This window comes from Peromyscus californicus, unplaced genomic scaffold (genome assembly GCF_007827085.1).
Source record: "Peromyscus californicus insignis strain IS unplaced genomic scaffold, ASM782708v3 Scaffold_1__1_contigs__length_55948999, whole genome shotgun sequence".
Taxonomy (NCBI): Eukaryota; Metazoa; Chordata; class Mammalia; order Rodentia; family Cricetidae; genus Peromyscus; species Peromyscus californicus.
Genome location: NW_026294492.1, coordinates 45,952,765 through 45,971,548, shown reverse-complemented (window position 1 = coordinate 45,971,548; position 18,784 = coordinate 45,952,765). Strand labels below are relative to the sequence as shown.

General features: G+C 36.4%; 1 pseudogene; it reads left to right on the top strand.

Moving 5' to 3' along the window:
* LOC128116081 (vomeronasal type-2 receptor 116-like) overlaps nucleotides 1-17,880 on the top strand; it is an 80,356-nt pseudogene extending 62,476 nt beyond the window's left edge.
* Nucleotides 17,881-18,784: the final 904 nt, after the last annotated feature.

Below are 18,784 nucleotides of genomic sequence, written 5' to 3'. Positions count from 1 at the left end.
GCTTTGTGCCTTTCCTGGAACTCACTTGGTAGTCCAGGCTGGCCTCGAACTCACAGAGATCCACCTGGCTCTGCCTCCCAAGTGCTGGGATTAAAGGCGTGCGCCACCACCGCCCGGCGTCATGAAGTTATTTTTAAGGTTATTTTCTTGTGTTTCAGTTGTTTTGCAATGTTCATTTCTTGCTGTCCTAGAATAGCTGGGCTCTGGTGATGCCATAGTGCCCTTTGGGTTGTTAATTTTGTTCCTATACTGATAGGCATCTGGATTTGGCGTGATTATATGTCTAAATGTAGATTCATGAGTTTGTCTTTAATGGATGCTTATTTTGTTCCTTGGTTTCTGTTTCTTTTCTGGACTTCTGACCTAAGTAGCCAAGGGTTCTGGTGACTGTAGGGTAAAAGGGCCAGGCAAGAAATACACCCTGACTCTGAAACCAGAGCCAGTGAAAGAAACACACTTTGGCCCTAAATCCAGAGAAGAAAAAAACATAACCTGACCCTGAAACTAGAACCAAAGAAGAACACATTGTCACTGAAACCAGAGTCAGTGAAAAAAACACACCCTGGCCCTGAAACTAGAGCCAAAAGTTTTGAAAATGGCCATTGAAAGAAACACAGCTTTGCCCTAAAACCAGAGAGAAAAAAACATAGCCTGATTCTGAAACTAGAGCCAAAAAAGTACACATTGTCACTGAAACCAGTCAGTGAAAAAAACATACCTTGTCCCTGAAACTAGAGTCAAAAGGTTAAAAATACCCATTGAAAGAAATATACCTTGTCCCTGAAACAAGAGCCAAAGAAACACATTCTGCCCTTCACCAACTAAACATGAAAGCAACCAATCTCTGAGTATGAAAACAAACCAATCCTTGAACAAAACCAACCAATCTCTGAGCATGAAATCCAGCCAGTCTCTGAACTTGTCCAGGCTCAGGGACTGAAATCTGACCAATTCCTTTTCCAAAAATCTTCACTCTGGAAAACTCTATCCCTAAGGTGACCTATATATGCCCTGTGTCTGTTCAGCTGGAAGCTTCCTTTTTCCACCCTGGCAGAGGCCAGTCATTCTCCTGGATTCCTCCCTCTCAATAAATCTTTTGAATGAGTTTTGGATGAAGAGCTTCTTTTGTCAGAGTGGAGCAGAGGAGCAATGGACATCTCTATGAGAAACTCCCTTAGTGGAATGGCTCAGAGAAGTAACAACTTTTCCTGGAGTAGGGGAAGATTGCTACATTTCTGCAGCCCCCCCTCCCGCAAAGAAGAAACAGATTTCACCAGAGCAGAAAAGAAATGGACTTCTGTGCTGGGAAACTCCCTTAGTGGAGTGGAGCAGTAATGCAAAGGACATCTCTGCTGGGAACTACCTTAGCAGAGTAGAGCAGAGCTGAAATGTAATGTCTTTCTTGGAAAGGAGCAAGTTTGCCACAACCTGTAAGGAGATCATCCCCCATCAGAACACAACTATAGGTATTCTTTGGCTTCTGGCAGTCAGGATATTTTTTTCTTTAGAGCTGTAATCTTCCAGTATACCTCCACTTCATTGCTGTAGGTATAGTCTGACTTACAACACTCAGGATATCTTTCCTTCCAAAGGTATAACACTTTCAGTGACTAGTGAGTCTTCAGGTTCAGTAGTGTGTTTCTGCTGTTGTTTTGTGGCCTGCAAGGCCTCTGGCGTTTGGGATGCCAATTTTGCCACTGCAGTTCCAAGTATTTGTGTGGTCTCTGGGGTTCTGGGTACATGCTAGGTCTCTGAGATTTCTGGAATGCTATGTCTTCCAGTAAAGCAGAAGTTTTCTCCCAAAGTTGTGGGCTGGAATTTGTAGCTCAGGAGAGGAAGTACAGTTATAGGCTGTAGAGCCAGCTTTACAGAATGTTATCTGTCAGTAGTCAGTGACTGACCTAAGGTCCCTTGAATTGGCTTTTTCTTGTGTTAGGCAGATATTTTCTGCTAAAGTTGTGGGAGAGATTATGGAGCCAAGGGGAGGAGATGCAGTCTGGAACTGTTGGGTAGGCTTTAAGGAGTGCTAACAGGCAGTGGGTAGTGTAAGAACCTTGGTCCCATAGAACCAGCCTAGCCCATGGTAAAGCAGCTGAAGTTGTGAGCAGGAACATTGAGCCCAGGAGAGAAGGTTCAGTCTGGAGCTGTGGTTCTTAGGACTAGCCACCCTCTGGCAAAGCAGTTAGAGTTGTGCGCCCGAATATGAAGCACAAGGGAAGGAGTTACCACTTTCTCAAACCAGTATTTCTAAGTACAATCTAAATACTTATCCTTATACTTGCAGATAAATATAGCATTCACTCTTCATCAAAGAAAACTCTTTTTGCAATAGATAGAGAAAATCAAATTTCAGAAAGCCATAGCTTGTTGGTATACAATAAACAAGCAACAATGGGGTGCCTAACCCAAATGGATACATATACCCTCAATTCTTACAACTATGTCTGGGAAACATCATGGAAGAGGGGTTAGAAATATTCTAGAAGACAGTGGATGAGGACATCTCCTATGAGATTATGTTCTCTACACAGGACAGGAAAGCTGTTCAAGTGAATTCTTGATGGTGTGGTAGTCTTGAGTAGTAGTAGCACTAGTAGATAAAGCCACATGAATGGAGGAAATATCATAAATACCTAGTCCTTTTCCTACAGGGTATTAGGAATACCAAGAGAAGGATAATCAATCTTCAACAAGAATGAGCAGTATAATTGTTTAAATTGTTTATCCAATATCAAATATATACTAATAATACCTAATATATATATATATTTATGAGCAAAACTAAATGGAATCAGCATGTTGTAGCCATATAGTTATAAGTATGTATACATGTAACATTAATGATTAAATTTAATATAATAGAGATAATACAGCACAGTATAAAGAGAACTTACAGTAGATGAAATGGAACCATAGGACAGGAACCAGTATTTTGCTAATAACAGGATGAAAATGATCAAATTATATTAGAAATACATATGATCTCTAATGATAAAATCCATTGTTTTGTATAATTAATAAATGTCAGTAATTAAAAATTCAGTATAGTAAATTGGTAGATTGATGAGTATAAACTTATTAAATGAAATCATGACTTGTTCCTTCCTCTAAATTATTTCTTCTCATCTTCATAGGTTCAAGGCCAAGACCTATCTGTTTTTCCTGTCTTTCCTCTTTGCCATTGAAGAGATCAACAGAAGCCCCCATATTTTACCCAACATAACTTTGGGATTTGATGTCCATAATGTCCCTTTTCTTGATGTAAACACAACATATATTTCTTTAAAGTGGCTATCAGGTATTGACACAATGATTCCTAATTACAACTGTAGGAAAGAGAGAAAATCTGTAATAATGTTTACAGGACCATCATGGACAACCTCTGCTCTTATTGGATCATTGCTTGAGCTGTACAAATTTCCACAGGTGAGTATTGTAGGCATAGAGTGAAATGAATTGATTACTCATTCAGTGATAATGACATATTCATGAGGAAAATGAAAAATAGAGACTGAATTCATGCATCATGCAAAAATTATGTTTAAAGTTACTTGCTCAGTGGTCTTTATTAGGAATAGACTGGTGGTAGAGGTTGTAAAAGACAATGTATGTTTCAGAATATGAGTCTACTTATTAATATTCCAAAAAAAGCTGAGGAATAGGAAGGTCACTATAACTGTGAGGTAAGTCAATCTTCCTTCCCAAAACAGCTATTGTGTAGTGCAAATAAGATCTCATAATTGTATAAGACTCATCTTCATATTATTATTAACTTATTATTATTAAGTTATAATTAATTATAATTAACATATTATTATTCTCTTAGCTCACCTTTGGGCGTCATGACCCCATCCTTAGTGGCAATATCCATTTAACTTCTTTATATCAGATGGCACCAAAAGACACATTTCTGGCCCATGCTATGATCTCTTTACTGATTCATTTCCACTGGAACTGGGTGGGGCTGTATATCTCAGAAGATGAAAGAAGCATTCAGTTTTGGTCAGACTTTAGAACAGAAATGGACATGAACAGTATCTGTGTGGCCTTTGTGGAAATTATATCAATCAGTGAATTGTCAGTATCTCCAAATTCCTGGTCGTATCATCATCAGATCTTGAAATCATCAGTAAATGTGATTATAGTCTATTTTGACTCTGATTCTCTGATCACATTCTTTCACGTGGTAGAAAAATCTTTAACGACACAAAAAGTTTGGGTCATGGCCTCACCATATCATTCTTCCAAAATACAATGGAGTATATTTCTTCACCCATCTCATGGTTCTCTCATGTTTTCACACCACCATAAGGAAATCTCAGGTTTTAGAAAATTTATCCATACTGTTAACCCCTCTAAATACCCTAATGACATTTACTTAGCTATATTCTGGTTTTTCTTTTTTTGCCTGCTCATTTTCTAAGTATGACTGTACTATGCTGGAGAACTGTCCACTCAATTCTTCCTTGGAAATGTTATCTTATCCAGTTATTGATATGGCCATAAGTGAGGAGAGTTACAACCTATACAATGCTGTGTATGCAGTGGCTCATATTCTTCATGAGATATTACTTCACCAAGTAGAATTTCAGGGATTAGATGGTGTAAAGGAACTGGTTCATTTCCCCTGGAAGGTAATGGACATTTTTTGGATGGCATAAATTATAAGAACAATAATTTTCTAAAGAAAGAATTCATGGGACAGAAAGTCAGCAGTTTAGGATATGTTTTTATAGAAACCTTAGAAAAAAACTCCTTTTTCACTTTGCAGTAAGTCAGAATAAGACTGCTAATGATATCATATTGAAGAACAAAGGACCAGCATGAGACAGAAAATGCATTTTAAGTCAACATTCTCATTTTGTTTTTTGTAAAATTTACATGTGTGTGTTTTTTGTGTGTCTGTGTATGTGACTTCACCAATGTACATATGGAACTGGGTTTTTACAGCACTCACAAGGAAATCAGATGCCAAATTGTGAGAGTCATTTCTTCCTTTACTTTGTGGGTTCTGAGAATTGAATTAATCTTTCCTAGCATGGTGTCATCATCCACATCCGTTGTTCTTTGCCCCCTCCAACATAGTATGGTTTAGTTATTTAATTTAAATAAGTTCTATATCTTCCACAGAAAATATTTTCTACATAAAAATGATGATTTGACTAGGAATTCCTTAAGAGATGACAATATACAACCTAACTGTAGGAATGACTAAATGTTGCTGAGAAAACATGGGTATTGTATATAAATTATCTTTTAAAATGGACTTTATGTAATAATAACTATGTGAGCATACTTATGGCATTATGTATATCAAGATCATCTTTGGATATATGAAGCTTTCACTACACTATTGAGGACTGGATGAACAACAGTTAATTTTGTTCTGATTCATAGTATATTTTGTCTCATCTTACAGAACTTAAAATATTATGATATTTTGGTTTCTCATACCATTGAACCTATTGAACTTGATATGTTTTATTTATTGCTATGCTAAATCTATATTGTGATATAATGAATATAAGAGATGAAAAGCTTTCACACATGATGCTTTCTGTGTTAACCTGAACCATTCATCTCTCCTAGCTGCACTTCTTTATAAGAAATATTCAGTCTTACCATTTGGATTCTAACCAACTGATTTTGGATGAGAAAAGAAAATCTGCAGCAGAATACGATATCCTCAACTATTGCCATGTTCCAACAAATTTTGTACACATATTGAAAGTGGGAAAATTTTCTCCATTTGCTCTACCTGGTCAGCAGTTGTCCTTACATGAGGACATGATAGAATGGGCCTTAGGATTTACAGAGGTTGGTGGAAGCTAACATAACATTTTCAATTACTACAAACAAGTAACTAGCATCATATTCTTGGTCTTATTATTCTTGATTTCTGGTTGCTCTGTTTAGGCCTACAAGGTACATTTTTCAATTATAATTTAAGCAATTTTTGTTCATACTGATAGAATTGATCTTGTGCATTTGTCAATCTTTGCATAAGATTTATGTTTTTCATAAAATCCATGTACATTTTCTTCATTAACATTTATCACTATAAAATTGTTCAAAGAACTGAACCTGTAAGAACATGCATAGTGTAGGTGGGTTCTGTCCCATAGTTATTTATTGATGTTTTTCATGTATGGTAGGTGGTATTACAGTGGAAGTATGTCAGAGGAGATTATTCTCCACATGATAGTCAAGTAGCAAGTGAAAAACATCTGGTACCAGGTTCAAAATATCCACACCCAAAGCATCAATTTAATGAAAACTTGCATTTATCAGGATCCAAATCTTACAGTTTCCACCAGTTCTCAGAGAGTATCATGATTAGAGCACTGTCTTTAGGCCATGAACAAGAACAGCCTTTAATGAATCAGTGTTACTGAAAAACACAATGCTATATTGAAGAGTTGCTGTTCATTGAGTCATAATATTTATTGTTAGTTGCATGAATAATGGAGAAATTACTAGTGTATCTCTGATTTTCTTCAGACCCCGCAATCACTATGCAGTGAGAGTTGTCATCCTGGATTCAGGAAATCACATGTGGAAGGAAAGGCTATTTGTTGCTTTGATTGTACCCCTTGCCCAGAAAATGAAATTTCTAATGAAACAAGTAAGTATAAACATTATGGACACAATTATCTGATCTAATTATTATTCCTCTTGAAATCTAAGAAATGGAGAAGTATTAGAAAATATCTGCAAAACCAAATAACTTTACCTGTATTTAGTTATTTATTTTAAAAATCTATAATTAAGATGAGAGAACAAAAATGCATGATGTACAAAACAGAAGCACAACTCTGTATTGATAATTATATTTTTGGAGAAGATACCATTGTGTTTGCCAGGAGACTAGAATTCTTGTGTTGTCTTGTTTGTTTAAAAATTAGTTGAATCTCCCACCTGCATTTAATTCTTTAACTCCTTTAATTCTTTGATGGTATTTGTGATTGTTCTTTCAAATTCTTTGTCCCGTGTTTCATCTGGTTAATCCTTGTGGGAGACCATTTCTGTTAGGATGATGAATTCACAGAAAGTGAAATACTCTTTTGATCTTTTTATTTTATTTATATTTTTATGATGAGATCAGTATATGTAGAATAATTTTGTCATTTCACTGACTGATATAGACACGGTAGGATGGAAGAGAATATAAGATATGCAGTTTGGGTTGGCCATAAAGGTTGGAGATGGCTTAAGTGAAGTGAAATGAGATCGGTACAGTACATTGGGCTGGCATTTGGAATATATGTACTTATCTGTGGACAGAGTATGGATATAGTGCCAAGCAGTGTTCTCCAGTCTAGGCCAGGACAATGGATTTTATGTGAAGGGGAGGATCAAGCAGTCTCATATGTCCAGAAATGGAAACAAGATGTGTAGGATCTATCTGGGCAAAGAGTTTTGGTGTGGTATTCAAGATTAAATATATATATTTATTAAATATATATTTATAAATATATAAATATATAATTATAAATTATATATATTATAAAAATATAAATTTATAATTAAATATATACATATAATTAGAGAGAGAGAGAGAGAGAGTCTGTGGGAAGGAAGTGTGGGTTGTGTTTAGACAATGAACATTGGAGTAACATAGATGGGTTGTCTAGAATAGGCCAGGACAATGGATGCTGGGCTTTATCTGGATCTGGGGGCTAAGAAAGTCATGTGGAGGAAGGTATAAGGTGGACTTATTTGGTTAGAATCTGCTATAAGGTATCCAAAACATGAATTGGAATAGTGGTTTTATATAGCTGGAGGTTTTCCTCTGTCCTGCCTTGCCTGTGGTTAGGACAAATCTCTGTCACCTGCTAGTTCCAAAGCCATTTGGACACAAGTAAACACATAGAGGCTTATATTAATTAAAACTGCTCAGCCATTAGCTCAGGCCTACCACTGACTAGCTGTTCCATTTAAACTCAGCCCATTTCCATTCATCTATATATTGCCATGTGTTCCTCAGCTTACTTGCATACCATTAAATGCTGCTCCCTGGACAGTGGACAGGCATCTCCTGCTCTGCCTTCAACTTCCCAGAATTCTTCTTGTCTGCTGATCCCACTTATACTTCCTGCCTGGCTACTGGTCAATCAGCATTTTATTAAACCAGTATACAAAAGCATTATCCCACAGCATTTCCCCTTTTCTGTTTAATTAAAAAGGAAAGTTTTAGTTTTAACGTAGTAAAATTATATAACAAAACAGTTATCAAGAAAGAACTACATTTACAATATCTAGTCTCTTTATATTTGGCAAGCATAAAGAAATTATTTTATTTATCCTATATTTGTGAGTCCAAGGTTTCATATCTACCTTATCTCTTATCATACCCAAGGAAAACCATAATTATAACTATCTAGTCTTCAACTACATCAAAGACCCCAGAAGGATACAATATTGCCTAAGTAAACAGGAAGAGCATTGTAAGCAACTTTCCAAAATCTTGAATGACAGAGACAGATGGCTGCCAGGATAGTCACCCAAAGTACTTCTGCAATGTTGGGGCATCCATCTTCAGCCCATAAGTCTATAGTCTCTCAGTCACTTCTCTCTGTGTCCTACAGAATATCTGACTGTTTTTTCTGCGAAGCAGGAACTTGAAGGACCATTTTGCCTTGCAAAGGTCAGTGGTTACCTTTCTATGGGTCCTTCATGTCCAGTCAATGCAACATTTTGTCAAGCAGTCCAGGCAAGAACAGTTTTTTGCCCAAATGGCTATCTTTGCCAAGAAAAAGACAAACACCACATGGAGTGTCTTTGATACCCATCCTCCCCTCTGAAGTAAATCAGTCCTGCCAGGAGCAGATACATCTCATTGTCCAGGAAAGTCTAAGTTTTTAAAACATTTCAAATGCCGTATTCTATAGGTCTTTGAAGTATTTGAAGATTACCTACCTAATTGAATTATATCTATGTATGCCTAGGAAACTTAACTAACATGACTGTAAGTTTGATTATCATAGAAGACTAATTATTAATCTGTATTTATTTATATTTATTTATTTATATTTTTTATTAAGATGTTTTCTACTCATTTTACACACCAACCACAGATTCCCTTGTCCTTCCTCCTTCCACCCTCCAGCACTCCCCCACAAATCACCCCAATTCCCACTTTCTCCAAGGCAAGGTCTCCCATGGTGAGTCAGCAGAGCCTGGTACACTCAGGTGAGGCAGATCCAAGCCCCTCCTCCCTGCACCAAGGCTGGGCAAAGTGTCCCACAATAGGCACTAAGCTCCAAAAGCCAGCTAATGAAATAGGGATGGGTCCCATTCCCACTGCCTGGGAGCCCCTTAAACATTTCAAGCTAAACAACTGTCTCACTTATCCAGTGGGCTTAGTACAGTACCATGGGGGCTCCTCAGCTATTGGTCCACAGTTCATGTGATTCCACTAGTTTGGCTAGTTGTCTCTGTACTTTTTCCAATCATGGTCTCAATATCTCTTGCTCAAAGAATCCTTCCTCTTTCTTGTTGATTGGACTCCTGGAGCTCCACCTGGGATCATGACTGAGGCCGTGGATCTCTGAATCTGCTTCTTTCAGTAACTGGATGGGGGATCTATGATGACAGTTAGTGTATTCAGCCATCTGATTGCCAGAGTAGGTCAGCTCAGGCATCCTCTCAACCATTGCCAGTAGTCTATGGTGAAGTCATCTTTGTGGATTTCTGGGAACCTCCCTAGCACTCTGCTTCTCCATACCCCCATGGTGCCATCATTTTTCATGGTATCTCTTTCCTTGTTCTCCCACTCTGTTCCCATTCTAACTTGAATCACTCATTTGCCTAGGCTCTCATTCCCCTATCTGTTGCCCTCCATTACCCCCCCTTCCTCCCAGTTTGCCCATGTAGATCTCATTCACTTCTCCATTGCTGGACAATCCTGGCATCATTCCTAGGGTCCTCCTTACTAGCTAGCCTCCCAGGAGCTGTGGGTTGCAGTCTGGTTATCTTTTGCTTTGCATCTAGTATCCACTTATGAGAGAGTACATACTATATTTGTACTTCTAAGTCTGGGTTATATCACTTAGGTGATATTTTCTAGTTCCATACATTTGCCTGCTGCAAACTTCATGATGTCACTGTTTTTCTCTGCTGAGTAGTACTCCATTGTGTATATATACCACATTTTCTTTATTCATTCATCAGTTGAGGGGCATATAGGCTGTTTCCAGGTTCTGACTATTACAAATAATGCTGCTATGCATATAGTTGAGCATGTGTTCCTGTTGTATGATTGAGCAATTTTTGGTCATATGCCCAAAAGTGGTGTAGCTGGATCTTGAGGAAGAATGATTTCCAATTTTCTGAGAAACCAACAAACTGATTTCCAAAGTGGTTTACAAGTTTGTATTCCCACCAACAGTGTAGGAGTGTCCCCATTGCTCCACATCCTCTCCAGCATAAGCTGTCTTCAGTGTTTTTGATCTTATCCATTCTGACAGGTGTAATGGTATACCAGAGTAATTGTGATTTGCATTTCCCTGATGACTAAGGATTATCTGAGCAATTCCTTAAATGTCTTTTGGCCATTTGAAATTCTTCTGTTGAGAATTCCCTGTTTAGTTCTATAGCCCATTTTTAAATCACATTGTTAGTTATTTTGATGTCTTGTTTCTTGAGTTCTTTATATATTCTGAATATCAGCCCTTTGTCAGATGTGGAGTTGGTGAAGATCTTTTGCCATTCTGCAGGCTGTTGTTTTATCTTATTGACCATGTCCTTTGCCCTACAAAAACTTCTCAGTTTCAAAAGGTCCCATTTATTAATTGTTGCTCACAGTGTCTGTGCTAGTGGTGTTATATTTAGGAGGTGATCTCCAGTGCCAATGCATTCAGGACTACTTCCTACTTTCTATTCTATCAGTTTCAGAGTAACTGGATTTATGTTGAGGTCTTTGATCCACCTGGACTTAAGTTTTGTGCATGGTGACAGATATGGATCTATTTGCAATCTTCTACAAGTTGACATCCAGTTATGCCAGCACCATTTGTTGAAGATGTTTTCTGTTTTCCATTGTGCACTTTTGGCTTCTTTGTCAAAAATTATATGTTCATAGGTGTGCAGATTAATGTCAGGGTCTTCAATTTGATTCCATTTGTCCACATGTTGGTTTTTATGCCAGTACCAAGCTGTTTTTATTACTGTAGCTCTATAGTAGAGCTTGAAGTCAGGGATCGTGATGCCTCCAGAGGTTGTGTTATTGTACAAGATTCCTTTGGCTATCCTGGGTTTTTTGTTTTTCCATATGAAGTTGAGTATTATTCTTTCCAGGTCTGTGAAGAATTGTGTTGGTATTTTGATGGGGATTGCATTGAATCTGCAGATTGCTTTTGGTAAGATTGCCATTTTTACTATGTTAGTCCTGCCTATCCATGAGCATGGGAGATCTTTCCATTTTCTGACATCTTCTTCAATTTCTTTTTTCAGGGACTTAAAGTTCTTGTCATATAGGTCCTTCACTTGCTTGGTTAGTGTTACCCCAAGGTATTTTATGTCATTTGTGGCTATTGTAAAGGGTGATGTATCTCTGATTTCCTTCTCAGCTTCTTTATCCATTGTATATAGGAGGGCTACTGATTTTTTTGACTTGATCTTGTATCCTGCTATGTTGCTGAAGGTGTTTATAAGCTGTATCAGTTCCCTGGTGGAATCTTTGGAGTCGCTCAAGTATACTATTGTGTCATCTGCAAATAGGGAAAGCTTGACTTCTTCCTTTCCAATTTGTATCCCCTTAATCTCCTTATGTTGTCTTATTGCTCTGGCTAGAACTTCAGGTACTATATTGAATAAGTATGGGGAGAGCGGACAGCCTTGCCTCATTCCTGATTTTAGTGGAATTGCTTTGAGTTTCTTTCCATTTAATTTGATGTTGGCTGTTGGCTTGCTGTAAATTGCCTTTATTATGTTTAGGTATGTTCCCTGTATTCCTGATCGCTCCAAGACCTTTATCATGAAGGGGTGTTGGATTTTGTCAAATGCCTTTTCTGCATCCAGTGAGATGATCATGTGGTTTTTTCTTTGAGTTTGTTTATATGGTGTATTACATTGACGGACTTTCGTATGTTGAACCACCCTTGCATCCCTGGAATGAAGCCTACTTGATCATGGTGGATAATTGTTTTGATGTGTTCTTGGAGTCTGTTTGCCAGTATTTTATTGAGTATTTTTGCATCAATGTTCATGAGGGAGATCGGTCTGTAGTTCTCTTCCTTTGTTGTATCCTTGTTTGGTTTAGGAGTCAGGATAATTGTAGCCTCATAGAAGGAGTTTGGTAATGTTCCTTCTGTTTCTATTGTGTGGAACAATTTAGAGAGTATTGGTATTAACTCTTGCTTGAAGATCTGGTAGAATTCTGCGCTGAAACCATCTGGTCCTGGACTTTTTTTGGTTGGGAGACTTTTAATGACTGTTTCTATTTCCTTAGGGGTTATTGGACTATATAAACAGTTTATCTGCTCTTGATTTAACTTAGGTATGTGGCACCTATCCAGAAAGTTATCCATTTCTTTTAGGTTTTCCAGTTTTGTGGAGTAGAGGTTTTTGAAGTATGACCTGATGATTCTCTGGATTTCTTCAATGTCTGTTGTTATGTCCCTCTTTTTGTTTCTGATTTTGTTGATTTGGATGCTCTCTCTCTGTCTTTTGGTTAGTTTGGATAAGGACTTGTCTATCTTGTTGATTTTCTCAAAGAACCAACTCTTTTTTTCATTAATTTTTCGTATTGTTCTCTTTGATTCTATTTTATTGATTTCAGCTCTCACTTTGATAATTTCCTGGTATCTATTTTTCCTGGGAGACTTTGCTTCTTCTTGTCCTAGAGCTTTCAGGTGTGCTGTTAAGTCACTAGTGTGAGATTTCTCCAACTTATTTATGTGGGCATTTAGTGCTATGAATTTTCCTCTAAGTACTGCTTTCATAGTGTCTCATAGGTTTGGGTATGTGGTATCTTCATTTTCGTTGATCTCTAGGAAGTCTTTAATTTCTTTCTTTATTTCTTCCTTAACCCATTGGTGATTCAGTTGAGTATTATTCAGTTTCCATGAGATTGTAGGTTTTCTGCAGTTTTTGTTGCTGTTGAAGTCTAATTTTAGACCATGGTGGTCTGATAGAACACAGGAGGTTATTCCAATTGTTTTGTATCTGTTTAGATTTGTTTTGTGGCCAAGTATGTTGTTGACTTTAGAGAAGGTTCCATGGGGAGCTGAGAAGAAGGTATATTTTTTTTTCTTAGGATGGAATGTTCTGTAGATATCGATTAAGTCCATTTGAGTCATGACATCAGTTAAGTCCTTTATTTCTCTGTTAAGTTTTGATTTGGGAGATCTGTCCTGTGGTGAAAGTGGGGTGTTGAGGTCTCCCACTATTAATGTGTGGGGTTTTATATGTGATTTAAGCTTTAGTAATGTTTCTTTTACATATGTGGGTGCCTTTGTGTTTGGGGCATAAATGTTCATAATTGAGACACAATTTTGGTGGATCTTTCCTGTGATGAGTATATAATACCCTTCTTGATCTCTTTTGATTGATTTTAGTTTGAAGTCTATTTTGCTGGATATCAGGATGGCTACACCTGCTTGTTTCTTAAGACCGTTTGATTGGAAAATCTTTTCCCAGCCTTTTATTTTTAGGTAGTGTCTATCTTTGAATTTGAGATGTGTTTCTTGTATGCAGCAGAAAGACGGGTCCTGCTTTCATATCCATTCTGTAAGCCTATGTCTTTTTATAGGTGAATTAAGTCCATTGATATTGAGGGATATTAATGACCAGTGATTGTTCATTTCTGTTATTTTTTGGTGGTAATGTGTTTGTCCTTCTCTTTGTTGGGGTTTACTGCTGTGCCTTTATCTATTGCCTGTGTTTCGAGGGTGTATCTGACTTCCTTAGGTTGGAATTTTCCTTCTATTGCTTTCTGTATGGATGGGTGTGTATGCTTTTCTGTTTCCAGAAACTTAACTTTCCATGTTGTTTACTTTTTAACACATTTTTCTTCGTGTATAATAGAACCTCTAACAGTTTACATAATTTCTAGATGTTCTTTTGCTGTTTGTTTCAAAATTTATATTATGAACAGAGTCAATGGAGTTATTGAAATTTTATTTTATTATTGGCTTTTTTTGTGTTATAAATATATGTGAATTGTCATCTCTTTCATAGAAAGTTCTATGGGCTGCTGGATGCAATGTATATTCTTTAGTGTTTGGTTGGAGTATATGTGAGATACATTTGATGTATAGTGTCATTTAGTTCTTGTGTCTCTCCATTTATTTTTGCCTAGATGATCTTGTGTTTGACAAGGCAAAATATTGAAACCAATAATACTGAATTGGAGTTAATCAGCATCTTGATTTATAGTAAAATGTTATTTTAGAAATTGGTTGTGTCAGTGTATGGATATCATATGCATAGGACTGTAATGAATTCTTGGCTTATTGTTCCTGTGACTAGAATGAAGTATTCTATTTAATGTATTCTGATTAAATTTGTTTGAAAGCCATTTTGTCAGATTTTAAAAGAGTGACACCAGCTTGTTTCCTGGTCTCATTTGATTGGAATTGTTTTTTAAATCATTTAATTCTATGGTGATGTCCAATTTGAAGACAAGTTGAATTTCTTCTTGATAAATGAAAGTATGTCTTTTGTTTCTTAATGGATTTAACTTTCCCGTGTCTATTGGTTGGGGAATTGAATCTTTTAACATTTAAAGTTACAGAAAAATGTGAGTGGATCACTGTAGTGTTCATGATTTTGTACTATTTATGTCCTTAGTCATACTTTTTTACTTCAATAATTATAAATTTACTTTATTGTATACCCTCTTTAATATGCTAATTAGTTTCTTCAGCCTACAACATTAATTCTAATATTCTCTATAGAACAGGCTAAAGATTTCATGCACACTAAGACTGTTAATATTTTGAAAAGTTTTTTCTTTGTCCTTCAAATACGCAGATAGTTTTGCATGGCAACTGTGGTGTTTTGAAAGTTAAAGTATATGGCTCCAGAATCTTTTGTATTTAAAAGATTCCATTGAAATTTTTCTCTAGTTCTAATTTTGTTATGATTTTTGTTGGGTTTTGGTTGTGGCTTGGGAGGGAGGACTGGGAGATCGGAGGAGGTGGGATCTGTGGGTAGTATATAGAGTGAGGAGAAAATTTCTTAATAAGAAAAAATGGAAAAAATATATATAATATTCTGAAACTGTAAAATTCAATGTGAAACTATTCAGTTTCTCTTTCCAATATAAATTCTAACAGTATTTAGTTTCATTAATTGCATAAGCTAATTGTTTGCTTAATTTTGGTATGTAATTTTTATATTGATTTTCAGCCCTTTTAGATTAAAAATTACAAAAGTAAAGTTCACTGTATTGGAAATATATTTTTTCAGGCAATAAATTCTGATTGTGTTTTTTTTCCTCTTCCAACTCCTTTCAGATCCTCTCCACTTCTCTACTCATCAAATTTACACTTTTCTTTTTCTCTTTCATTAGAAAATAAAGAGGAATAGAAAATAAAATAAAATACAACAGAAGAAAAAAACTAAAGAAAACAGAGTAAGACAGAACAAACAAATAAATAGAAAAATGGAGTCATAAAAATGCCCAAGAACATGTAGAGACACACATATTCACACACTGATAAATTCCATAAAGGAACTGAATCAGAAACCATGATATACAAGCAAAATACCTATGAGACAAAAATAAAAAATGAAAAAGATAAAACCCCAGAAAAAGCATTGTGAGATTAAAAAAAAAAACAACAAAGCAAAACAAAAATTTAAATAAAACAAAAGCTAAAAAATACATTGTTTTGTGTTATTCATTTATTGATGGGCATAAGACCTGCACTTAAATATGGTGTGTATACTCAATAAGACTCTGTTTAAGAAAATTAATTTTTCCTTCATGAGAAATTATTAATTGAAGATAACTTCTAGACTATGTATGGATGCTTGTGTCCACTTCCCCTATCATCATGGAACCCGATCTTGCTTAAAGTCATGTCAGTCTTATACATACAACAACAGAGTGAGTTCTTATATGTGAAAGTTCTACTGTGCTTATAAGGCATTGTTCCCTTTGTGCCTTCCATCAGCAATGGCTTTTAGACACTTTCAGCTTCCTCTTCATCAGAGATCATTGAGCCCTGAGGGGAGGATTTGATGGACATTTTCTTAGGACTGAGCATTCTAAGTTTTCTCACTCTCTGCAAAGTGTTTAGTTAAGGGTCCTTGTATTTGTTCAAATCCACTGAAAGATGAGGCATTTCTGATGATTGTTGAACAGGATAGTAATATATAAGTATAGCGGAATGCTTACTGTCATTTTACTGCTGCATTGCATTAACAAAACTATAGTGCAGTGCTTGGTATTCTAAAACTATGGCCTATCTAATCTTTTGTTCATGGGCACATATATGAGTAGTGTCAGACATAGGTTCCCTCTTATTGAGTTGACCTTAAATATGAATAAAAATGGTAGATTATTACCACAACATTTTTGCCAACTATGTATCTTGCAGACAGGTTACCATTTTGGATGAAAGGGTTTATAGCTAGGGTACTGTTTACCATCATCCTTTGGTAGACTCAGTAATTTGCAGTATCATTAATATTAGTTAGTAATAGGACTGAAGGCTCTAGTTAGGCAATACATCATTTTCTCAAATTTTATCAAGTTTCCTAGGCAGTGTGTCTTCAGCAATAGGACCTTGCTATTAGTTTGTAGAGTGTAAGAAATATGGTAGGTAGGCCTGTATTGTTTGGTGTTTTCACAGGGGCCCCTCAGGACAGTTCCATTAGATGAAAACCATTCCAAGCACTGTAGGTTTCCTTTGGTGACAAGAGATGTCTATTGAGAAATCTCTTCATTTCCTAGTCTCTTACTAATAAACATCCCTCAAACCTTTTTATTTCACAACAGATATGGAGCAGTGTTTAAGGTGTGGAGTTAATCAATATGCCAATACACAGAGAATTCACTGCATTAAAAAAAGTGTGACCTTCCTATCCTATGAAGATGCCTTGGGGATGATTTTAACCTCCTTGTCCTTGTGCTTCTCTGGACTGACACTTTCTGTTCTTGGTGTCTTTGTGAAACACAGAGCCACTCCAATTGTGAAAGCTAATAATCTAACACTTAGTTATATTCTGCTTACCTCCCTCACTTTCTGTTTTCTTAGTTCTTTGATCTTTATTGGTCGTCCCAACACAGTCACTTGCATTCTGCAGCAGACTGTATTTGCAGTTATGTTCACTGTAGCTCTTTCTGCTGTCTTAGCCAAAACTATTACTGTGGTTCTGGCCTTCAGAGTTACCTCTCCAGGAAGAAAGATGAGGTGGTTCCTGATATCAAGAGTACCTAACTTCATAGTGCCCATCTGCACTCTGATCCTACTTATTCCCTTCGGCATCTGGCTGGGAACATCACCTCCTTTTACTGACATAGATGAACACTCAGAATATGATCACATCATCATTGTGTGCAACAAGGGCTCAGTCACTGCCTTTTATTGTGTCTTGGGATACTTGGGCTGCCTGGCAATGGGGAGCTTCACCCTGGCTTTCCTGGTGAGAAACCTGCCAGATACTTTTAATGAAGCCAAGTTTATAACATTTAGCATGCTGGTGTTTTGTAGTGTCTGGGTCACCTTCCTTCTTGTCTACCAAAGCACCAGGGGCAAGGCTGTGGTGGCCACTGAGGTATTTTCTATCTTGGCTTCTGGTGCTGGCCTACTAGGATGCATTTTTCTCCCCAAGTGCTACATTATTTTGTTAAGGCCAGAAAGAATTTATAGTTATCAGTGTAGGAATAAAAAACATTTTGGAACTAAAATGTCTTCTGAAAATTGAATGTGTTAGTTTCCTAAATTGAGGATCTTGGGCCAATTACAATGCAGCTCAATCATCAAATTGCACTCTTGGTTTTGCTTTTACAAACATATGGCTCTTGGATTGTTCTAGTATTTAAAGCACTATAAAGTGTAATCATTAGCCCCTTCCTTTTTATTCCCCCCAATTTATTTTCATAAATAATGTGATTCTTGCCTCAAATATGTACCTTGTCATCTTAGAAGATAAAACAGGTATCCTGTTTATTCAGTCCAGATATTTTACTTTCTGACATTATATCATCCAAACCAAACTTTAAATGTCTGCACTTCATTATCTCATATTACATGTAGCAAAATTCCTATTGTTACATTGTATTTTTTTATCTTCCAATGTATTAAATTCTACATGTATTTGCATATTTTCTAAATTACATTGAATAAATCCACATACTCCCTTCATATACTAACTTTAACCTTATCATTTAACAGCAGTTTTTGAATCATCTTTAATTTTTCTAACAGTTTTAAACTTTGGCTTTTTATGAGTCTTTACCTATTAAACTCGGCATAATTTGCTATATTGATGTTTTTGGAGACTAATCATTTGTAACTTTATTTGCCATCATTTAACATTTGAAAAAATATCTAATTTCAGTCAATGCCAGCAACAAATCCTAGGGTAATCCCAAAAAGTATGTCTAAATGAAGAAAAGGTACAGCTGTTATCAAGCTACGTGTATCTGCAGCTTTGTAGCTTCTGTACTCTGAAGACTTCCTGTGTGCTCACTTCCCCTGAGAAGTTCACTGTTTTAAAAGAACTGAGACTTTAAAAATCAATCTACATCTTTGAATAAGAAATTACACTTTATTTCCAGTGATTACTCACATCTTTCTCAATCTTTGTAATGGGAGTCTATAGCCCC